This window comes from Protopterus annectens, chromosome 16.part0 (assembly GCF_019279795.1).
Source record: "Protopterus annectens isolate FY-2018-M chromosome 16.part0, PAN1.0, whole genome shotgun sequence".
In the NCBI taxonomy this organism is placed as follows: Eukaryota; Metazoa; Chordata; order Ceratodontiformes; family Protopteridae; genus Protopterus; species Protopterus annectens.
In genome coordinates, this window is record NC_056750.1 from 526993838 (window position 1) to 527005032 (window position 11195).

Here is an 11195-nt window from a genome sequence, read left to right on the forward strand (position 1 = left end):
TTGCTAGGAGAGTTGTATCTGTACTGCACTTCCCAAACATCTAGTACTAGGAAAACATAATAGGGACAAATAGAACATTTTTTTCTTTGAATTGAGGCCAAACGGTTGGGATTGGATCCCTTTTCTTCTCCTAAGCCTGCCATTCTTGACTACTAAACTAGAGTGTTCAATATTTGATTAAGTTATTACTGTATGGAAATTCTTTTGGTTGCTACCACTAATTTCCAACAGGGTCAGGATGGTTATTTCCTGGCTTCATTAAAGTTGTCCAAAGCATTTCTAAAAGGTACACATCTGCTCTGGTTACTATTAAATGACACATTGCCTCCTTTGGAACATGTGCTTTGCTTTGAAAAATCTTACACAGGCTGTAACAGCCATAACTGCGGCTAATTTTAATCAAGCAATTCACTTATATGTTTTTGTTCCGGAACATACTGATTATGGTGAGTTGTTACTGTACTCATTTGCATGGTCACAGGCTACTACATTGTCATCCTGAAGGGACCAAATCCTTTGGAAAGTGTTCACTGCTTTTTGTTTCTTTTGATGATAACTCCATAAGCCAGAAGGTCTCTGAGGTTACCCTTGCAAAGGTAACCTCAGAAGGTCTCTGAGGTTACCCTCCAAGATGGCTTGTTCAGTTTATTGTAGTTCTATTATGTTTTTGCATAATAAACCTTTGAGTGGGATTCAAAACCACATTTTCTGAAGACATTTATCTAAAATATTTGGCATGGAGGAAGTTAACTCAGTAGTAGGAATTCTGAGAGAATTTACATATTATTCCCCAAGGTACAATAACTGGGCTAAACTACACACAAATTATATTTCAGAAGAACATGTGTATTTAGTTGAAAGCTTCAACACACATCCAATATCTGCTTCAGATCACATGTAAATAACAACTAAGATAAACATTCAGGGTAGTGAAGTTAAAATGAGACAATGGTACTTCCTCGCCTACCTGTTAAAATGAGAGGAACTTAAGGAATGGTAGTAGAAATTATCTGAGTTATTAGGGAAGAGTGAAACTTCATCAGACATCATAGCTAGTGAGTGGGATAAAATGAAAGTGGAGTTTAAAAACAGGGTAGAAAAAAAGAAAAAGAGATATGGTTAAGAATAATATTTAGGCTTTTCTATACTGCATCATCTGATAACTGGATAAATGAGCTGGACTACTGACCTTTTTTCAATAATAACCCAGGTACATGAGGCACAATAAATACACAGACTAAAAGAGGGATAATACTTACATTCAGCAAAATGCACTGATTAATAATGACAAAAAGATGCACATAAGAAAAATAAGCCCATCAAAGATAAACAATTCTAAGTGCAAAACAAACTTGTTGAAGCAGACTCTGTGAGTGTTGCAAGCATATAAGATGTGAATGCAATTTTAACAAAGTATATCAAAACAGGGATGGCTAAGTTTCAGTTTACAGAAGTATAATCCATTAGCTTTGATAAATGAAGACCGAAGTTAATGACTACTTGTACAACCTTGTTACTGAATACTTGAAAAGCATTGCATCAATTTATCCCAGTCCTGAAAGCATTTACATTTATCCTAGTCCTAAAAGCATCTACATTTAGATTTGATGATATAGTTAAATATAGTGCACTTTTGAAATCCTGAAGGATTCATTTTTCCTAACTCTCATTTTGGATGTCATTACAAAGAAAATGACCTAGCTTAGAGAAGTCCCTTTCCCTATGGATGTTTTAAATTTTTCATCTGGTTGGGGTAAGGGCATTATCCTAACAGCTAAGAAGGTCATAGTTAAGCTCTTTGATAGGGAGTAGTCTTTTCTGAGGTGGACAGTAACTGAGATGGAAAATTTGCAATATCACAGTATTGACGAAAAATATGGCATGATTTGCAATGGACATCCAACTGAATTTAGTAATCAAGCTGCAGTGATGTGTTGTGTGATCAGTCAGAAGAACAAATCTGTGTATCTCATTTTTTGCATTTTGTATTGGTGTGTGTTTTGAGCAGAGGGCAAGCAGAGTAGTAGTAGCAGTAAATATTTGGTGGCGCAGTGGTGCAGCGCTTAATGTCACCTTATAGTAAGAGGTTTTCTGTTTTGATTCTTGCCTGGGGTGCCTTCTGTGTGGAGGCTTCATGTCCTCCCTGTATTTGCATGGATTTCCTCTGGGTACTCTGGTTTCCTCCCACATTCCAAAGATGTGTTTCTGGAGCATTTCTCCCTGGGCCTCTGCTGAAAATAGGCTCTGTCGTAGTCGGACTTTCCCAGTCAACAAATGTTAAATAAATAAAATAAAAATATTCTTATTTAGGCATTACCTTATTTCTACCAATAGCTAAACATGCTGTGAAAGAGAAAAGGTGTGAAATACAGTGGCACAGTTTGAGTTGATAAGAAGTTTTAGCTGTGATTTTGCTTGTATGCAGTAGAAAGTTAAGAGTGGGGACTAGAGAATGGCCCAAATACCTTTGCTGAAATTATGTAGTTGAGTTTCCCCCATTTGGGAAATCACAGGGGGTCAATCCCTCCGAAGTGCAATGAAGGAGCCTCACCCTGGAAGAACCACCTTTTTGATCATGGTCTCTGTCAAAACAGGAATACAATTACCTTTAGGTCACAAAAAAGAGACACTGATTGGGGTCATATTTTTGTGGTGTGGCAAAAAAATCTCATTAGTTTTCTTGTAACTGAGGAGTAATTCAACATTTTGTACCCAACTGCAGAGGTCAGTAAATTTTCTCTGAAGATATAATTAGAGAAAGGTAAGAATTACTGGATTCTAACATGAAGATGCCATCAGGGTAGAGTATTATGTTAAGGTTTGTTAGGTTGGGAGTAAAGTCATTCATAATTAAAAAGAAGACCAGAGGTCCGAGAATCAAACCGAAGAACCTCTTACTGTGAGGTCAGCCCTGTAGTACCCCTGTACTAATTGTACCTGTTTTAAAGAAAGTTATTATAGTAAAATTGCAAGATCTTGCCTTGTAGGTAATGCACTTAATGTGAGCTCCATAGAACAAGTCTAAAATTGTCACCATTGCTGAATGAACATATACGCACACCAGTTGACCACAGTAAGATTAGAACCCCTACCTCAATATGTACAGAATGAAGTATTTAATGTATAAACCAAACAATAGTATTCTCATCAAAACTAAGTTTGTAGATTTTTTGCAGAAGTAATTTGCAGTTAACAGTCTCAAAAGCATGTGCCATATAACAGTCTCAAAGGCATGGGTCATATCAATATTGATGCCTGCTGTCATAAAACCTTTATTTCTGTTGTAATATGTAATGTTATTTGTTAAAGCAAAGTGGTCAGTCTGTTAAAGGCATTTCTAAACTCATGTGGTTGGTCACACAGAATACCACAGAATTGGAAAACACTGGAATTGATGCTGATAGAGTCTATAGTAATTTCTAAAAAAAACTCAGTTATGGCAATAGAAAAAGAAGTCAATAAAACAAAGTCAGATGGAACAAAGGATCATTTGCTGTTAAATAAAGTCATAGTGGAGAACTGTAAAAATGAGAATAATTTAAGTATGGCATGGATTGACTACAAAAAAGCATTTGATATTATCCCACATTCATGGATAAAAGAGTGCTTAAAAATGTATAAGACAACCCTGCACTGATCATCTACATTACAGTGACCATGAAACAGTGACAGACCATTTTGCAATTAAGCCATGATAAAGGACTGATTATTATTCCAGGGATAAAAACTGAAAGGGGATATTCCAGGGTGACTCTGTCACTGCTGCTATTCTGCCTTGCCCTTAATCAATTAAGCTGTCACCTTAACAGCTTAGGCCATGGCTATAATTTGGCTCCTAGAAAACAACAAAGTGTAAGGACTTTTCATCTTCTCTTTGTCGATGATTTGAAACTGTATATCTCATCAGATGAGCATCTGAAAGTACAACTACAAGTTGTCAAGACTTTTTCAGATGATATAAGAATGTCATTTGGTTTCGATAAATGTGCAAAAGCACTCTTTAAAGCAGGAAAACTGCAGCGCCAAAAAAACATCAGTTTGGGACAAGAATGTTATATAAAAAAATCTGAGCAAGAGGGAATGTATAAATATTTTGTAAATAATGAAGGATCAACAATAAAACATGAACAAATGTGAATAAAACTTAGTAAGGAGTACTTTAGAATTAATCCTGAAAACAGCATTGACATCTAGGAACAAAATCCAAGCTATAAACCAATTTATTCTTCCAGTCCTAACTTAAAGTTTTGGAGTGATTGACTGCCCCAAAAATGTTGGATACATTACATAGGAAAACAAGAAGGATGCTTCATGCTCACCAAAATGATTTATAAAAACCAGTGCATGCCAATATTATATATTCCTTTCTGAAGGAGGGATTGGCCTCCTTGAAATTGATTACATGTACTGATCTGCAATAGTGGGACCCCACACATAATTGCTGACCTTACAAGACCCAAATGTAGTGAAAGTTTTGAAACATCAGGAGAATAAATCTAAGATAACTACCCTGCTTAGGCTAGCAGAAGCATATCGGCATCAAGCAGGAATGGAAATCAAATCACAAGTGGATAAAAACCAGGCAGCAACTGAAACTGCCAAAAGCAAAAGAAAGAATATAAGGTGAAGGACCAGATGAGAAGGCAAGAAATGTGAAAAATGCATAATATAATTGCAAGATTAGAAAACTTCTGGAAGAACCTCATTTTGATCAGGAAGAATGCAGGAATTGTTACGGAGAGGCGAATTCAAACCAAGAGATGAAAGGTTAATATTGATGGCATAAGACAGTGGGCTACATACACATTGGTTTACAAAGCCCATTGAACATGAGGGAGAAATAGACAAATGTAGGTTTTGTAAAACAGAATTGGAAACAGTTGCACACCTCGTTGCTGGTTACGACATACTAATGGCAGAAGGACTGTATACTGAAAGGCATAATAATGTGGCGAGACGGTTGCACTGGGAATTGTGCAAACATTATGGTATTGAAGTGGCTGAAAAACACTGGAAACATGAACTACAACGCATCATAGAAAGTTTACATCACATGAGATCATCCATTGCCAACAGTTCAAAAGATAGATGCTAGAAAACCAGATACAGTGGTCCAAGAAAAGAAGACAAAAAGTAGCATTGATCACTGAAAGCACCAGAACCAGTGACTACAGTGTCCTGCATACAGAGAGACACAGACTCATAAAATATCAGGATTTGCAAGCAGAAATGGGAGCAATGTGGAAGAAAGATAGTTCCAATAGTAGTAAGAGCAAGGGGTCTTATAAAAAAAGAGTCTACAATCATACTTAAATATGCTACCAATACATGTAACTCCGTACAAATTGCAGAAGGAGTCATTACTGGGCACATTGCAGGTGTTGCGAACTGCACTTTTGAAACAATATTAATTTCATCAACTAATCATACCTTGACTTAGAAATGGGTTCCATTCCTGTTGTGGTATTAGAACCCCAAAAGATTTGGAGAAATTAAAAAGGGAAGGACCACAGCTATTTATGTGTTGTAGGAACTGTTGGTATAGGAGCTTTTCAAAGACCTTAGTAGGTGGACATAAGTTAGACAATAAGTTAAACACTAGTGTAGAAAGAGTGAGAAAATTGTCACTAGGCTCTGTCTGCCCTGTTTGTCCTCCATTCACTGCCAAACATAAACCTCAATCAACAGTAGATGGGGATATGTAAGCATACACTGAAGGGCAGTCAGGATACTCCCCTAAAACAGGTAGTTCCTGTCAACTGTGCACTAACTCAGTCCAAGTTTATTAATGTAGTTAATGGAATATTGCCATTTCAACCATGGTATTATTTATTATCAGCTCATGTTTTGAATGACTATCAGCCTGGTCTGAAGTATGATGTTTTGGGTCTATATTTTAACATTGAAGTTTTAAAACTTCGAATGTTATAATATCGTACCTACTAGAGCAAAAGCTGACAATAGCGAAGCCTCGGAACATCGAAATTTTACCTAGAGTAAGATTTCAGTGGTCTGTTCTGTGGCTTCACTATTTACAGCACTGTGGTATGATGGTTACAGACTGGGTTTAGGGAAGTGAGTGAACGGAGGTTACGGATTGAGTTCAGGTAAGTGTGGTGCGATGGTTACGGATCGGGTTAAGGTAAGTGAACGAATGGACTGGGGTAAGGTGTGTGTGCGGTAGTTAGGGACTTTAGGGTTAGGGCGTGGGTGAGGTAAGTGTGAGATAGTGACAGACTTTAGGGTTAGGGGCAGGTTAAGTGAGTTAGGGTTAGGGTGCAAGTCAGGCAAATGTGCAATTGTGTGGATGTGAGGGTTAGGGTGGGGTAGGTGAATTAGGGTTAAGGAGCGGGTAAGGTGAGTGTGTGATAGTTAGGGACCTTATGGTTAGGGTTGGGTTAAGGTAAGTGGGCAGCTAGAGGTGTATGTCTGGTTTAGTGTAGGGTTTTGTGAAGTGTATGTGTGTGGATTATTTATTTTGGTGTGCTTGAGTTGTGTGTATGTTTGTTGGAACAGCAAATGATTTCCCTGGGAAAAAATTCGCTATTCTGACTGTTCGGTTTTCTGGTGTTTTGATTGAATGGGTTTGATATTATAACATTTGAATTTTTTAGACTTCAATGTTATAATATAGACCCAATATTTTTCCCTATTTTCTGAAATTGTGTTGGTCTTAAGTTTAAAATTTTGCCAATAATTCATCTATGAATTTACAAATAATGCAGTATGATAGCAGAAATCTTATTTAGGACTGACTGATTTTTTCTAACTAAAACACAGTGTTGCAATATAAATTGTCTTCCAATCATTTAAATTATTTTCACCAATGATGAAAGTGGAATACGATTCAGATTAAAGACCACACACACACACACACACACACACACACACACACACACACACACACACGCACAAATGCATGCACACCCAAGTACACATGTACACGCACACACACGCACACACACACACACACACACACACACACACACACACACACACACACACATGTGCGTGCAGACATTGGCACCGATGTACACCACAATTGTGCATGTTCCCATAACCCACTCACACTTGTCTTTAGAAAACAAATATGGATTCAGCATAGAAACAGTTTTCGTTAATAATAAGATTGCTTGATAAATAACAGATGTACCTGTCGTATGCTAAAATAAAGAATTTGTACCTTGTTTTGATGTAATATTTTCTTCTTCTCAGCAGTACCTTTCCTGAATAATCAAGCAATCCACACAGAGCAAATTCTGAAGAAGTGTAAGACATATGAGTACATTTTGAATGTAAAAACTTTGATCTAGTGATTTATATCCCAGTAAATTATTTTATTCAAGTATAAAAAAGCATTTTTAAGTATGCCTTAACATGACGTCTATCTGTATTATACACAGAATCTTTTGGCTTAAGAAGTACTAAATAAAAACAAAATACAATAAAATAAAAAAAAATCATATGATCTGGAAAGCAGCAAGCTTTACAGCCATTATTAGTGTAAAAAGTCTTTGTAATTGCATTAGAACTGAATCACTGATCTTTGACTATTCTGTGCAAAAGTGAAAAATAATGTGCCTCTCAATTATTTTTGTATTTAACAAACTGTTATGAAACCCTTTGGTGCCACACAGTCGTACTAGTCTCTGATCTTTTCTGATTTCCTGGGAATTTCTAAAACTTCCATTGCAGTATATGTTTGTAATAAATACATGAGTCTGGACTCTTCTGTGACATTTGACATTATTGATACTGCACTTGTACCATATTTCTGCTTCACCTTGGGCACTGGAACTTGTTGAAAGCTTTCCTGTCTCTCTGAGTTGAACTCAGTTTATTAGTACTGTAAACAACTGTGGTGTCATAAGTTGCAGGCAATTTCCAAACATTATGCTGTCTGTGTGCCCTGCAGGTAGTTGATATATGCACTGACTTCGTGAGACAAACCATGGCATTCATTAGCAATCATGTAGGCTTTGAATGAAGTTCACATGATTACAGTGTGTTATTGCTATCAGCAGCAGAGCTCATTGAGTATGCATGCTGCTCATCCTGCTTACACGTTTTCTAGCACCATTTTGTGGTGAGCAGCAGTGTTGGCAGCCAGGAAGTAGTGCTAGGAACCATGAGCACACAGTGTAAACGAAACTCCTTACCTGTAGGCGAACGTATTATGCAAGCACACCAGGACTGTTTTTATGAAGTAAGGCTAAGTGGATTATAAAGAGATGGACGCAAGGCATGTGAAATCAGAAGAATGTACACAGAATATAATGTTAATAATCCAGCAATAAGTATGAGGGGAGGGCAAACTGAAAAAAATATACTCCGGTAATGCATTCAAATGTGATGATGCCATAAAGAAACATTTTCAACAGAAAGACATCCATATTGATGGTCATAATAAATAATCCTGTTTCCAGTTGTTTAACGATGTATATAAACGCATCACTGAAAAAAAACAGAAGTCTTCACAAAGTACTGGAAACCAAAAGATCATGGCACCGAGAACAGGATATCTAAAAATGCTCCTTTTAATTCTGACCTTAATAAAAACAATAAGCTATAAGCACTTTTGTTCATTAAATAACAAACTTCTTCAGATAAAATAACACTCCACATGTTTGCTTAAATAGAAAACAATAAGAAACAATTGATTAAACACGAAGAAATCATCCATCCTAATTTGGTAAATCCCAAAGATTTCCACCAATGAGAATTGACAAAAGTTACCCCTTTTGGTCCAATAGGCTTTCATATCAATGTCATTTGAACCAATATCTTATTCGTGCTGAGTATGCATCACCTCCTCATGATTGGTTAACCTAGAGCCTATTCTTCCTATCAAATACATTAAAACTTCAGCCATTCAATGATAAAAAAAATGGCACTTACTCCTTTTCAGTATGCCTTGCTTCTGCATGATTGGTTAATACAGACCCTATTCTAACAATGAAATACCTTGAAACTCCAGCCATTCATTGGAAAGAAAATGGCACTTCTTATTCCTGTTCAGTACACCTCACCTTCCCATTGACTGGTTAACACAAACCATATTCGTTCAATCGGATACCTTAAAACCTCAGCTAGTTAGTTATTGGTGAAAAAACAGCACATCTTAAACATCATTGGTCCCCTTATTCACTAAATAATCATTTGTTACTATTATACTTTTCCTCCTATCTTTCTCTACTCCAAATTGGGTAGTGAGTAAGGCATTTAGCAAAATAAATAAAGTTAAAATACGCACTTTAGTTATTAAATACATTATAAAATAACGATAGATAAAACCTAAATGGCTTATGCCTTTCTTCATCGCTTGAGAGCTTTGAACTTCAATAAGCATGAAATAAAGGACCGGTCATGAATACCCAGCTACACCCCCGCATTCAAGCTGATTTTCCAGACCAATTCCTTAAATTCTAATTGTAGAGCTTGTGGACCACCTATGCAGTTTGAATATACTGATTCTATAGCAAAATATATAAAGGAATGCAAAAGATATTCATGTATATGTTTTGCTAATGCATTACTCAAGTTCTTTTTCTTAATATTGTATTTATGCTCACAGATTCTAGCTCTCAATTTATGATCAGTTTTACCTACATAGAACCCAGGACAGTCCCTGCACTTATCTAAACAAACTACATATCTAGAATAGGTTCATAGATTCAAAGGTAGGTACGCTATCTGCCCAAGGGCATTTATAAGCCTAGCCAGAGTGTGTCAGCTTTTGCCACCCAATTGATTAATTAACTGATCCTCTGTCAACCAGAGCCAATGAAGTGATCCCAGGGGTGTATTTTCTGTTACCCATCCACTTGTCAAGGTTTCTCTTAAAAAGTGTTAGTGAGGGGCTCTGCCTAATGTAGTTTGGAATTTTGTTCCAAAGCATGGGGAGTCTCTGTGACAGGAATCTATCCCTCCAACATGTTCTATTTATTGTTGTGGTGAGGTTTAGCTCACTAGAGCGCGTGGCTCGCAGTGACTTGGATTTCTTTAGGTGGAGTATGTTCATCAATTCTGAGTTGGACATGGCTTTGTAAGTCAGGCAGAGATCACCTCTGAGTAAGCGATATGCCACTGAGTACAGCCGGAGTTTTTTCAGTCGGGCTGCATAGGATATATATTTGAGGCCAGTAATCCTCTTGGTTAGGTACTTTTGTGGTCTTTCCAGCTGTTGGAAGTGTCTTGTGAGGTACATTAGTTATAGATGTGAACCCTTTAGTAATTAGGTTCATAGGTTTATAGGTTAGTACTAAGCTAACTGCCCTTTCGAGCCATTTTAAGCTTAGCCAATTATCCCTTGTGAGACTCAAACCCTGCACCTTGTGTTTGTAAGGCAAATACCTTAACCATTAGGCCACCCTCCCAACCTGGGCCACATAGAAGGATTTCCTAACTACTTTGGCAATATGATTGTCAAAGGAGAGATTACTATCTACCTGGGTCCCCAGATCTCTTATTACCTCTTCTGTATTAAGGGGGCTGCCACCTATATGGTAATTCATGGGTGTTTTGTTTTTCCCAAATGGGATGACTATGCATTTTTTGGCATTTAGCTTGAGGCCATGACTTTGACACCAGGTGTCCGTCTCAGTAAGGCCCATTTGGAGGATGTCCATATCAGCTGGAGAGTCAATAATGGCTCCCAGTTTGCAGCATCAGCAAACTTCGTTAGCCATAGTCTTCATGTATTTGCCTGTATTTCTGAGAAGTATATGCCGAACAGTAGGGGTCTCAGGACCAAGCCTTGTAGGACACCATTTGTGACTGGTTTAGAGTCGGACCTGGAGACCACTATTTTTACCGTGTAAGTTCTGTCTGTAAGATTGTTGGCAACCCATCTTGTGATGTAGGGGTTTATGTTCAGGCTGGTGAGTTTGTCTGTAATACCCGAGTGGGAAATGGTGTTGAAAGTCTTGGCGAGGTCAAGGTAGGCTGTGTAAACCAGCTTTCCCTCATCTATGGCCTTGGTGATTGTCTCGTAGATTTCAACCAGGTTTAGTAGGCATTATCTGCCCTTAATCAAACCAAACTGGGTCAGGTCAAGTGTTTGAAGGTACCCAATGTCTTTGTTAATGAGTTCCATGATGATGTGCTCCATAGCCTTGCAAACCAAGCTAGTCAGGCTTATGGGACGATAGTTACCAGGGTCAGTTGTGGCCCCTCCTTTGTGGAGTGGAATAACC

At 37.6% G+C, this 11195-nt stretch overlaps 1 pseudogene; it reads right to left on the reverse strand.

The window, feature by feature from the left end:
* Positions 1 to 2450: 2450 nt before the first annotated feature.
* LOC122791144 lies at positions 2451 to 2602 on the reverse strand (annotated as a pseudogene).
* Between the last annotated feature and the right edge of the window lie 8593 nt (positions 2603 to 11195).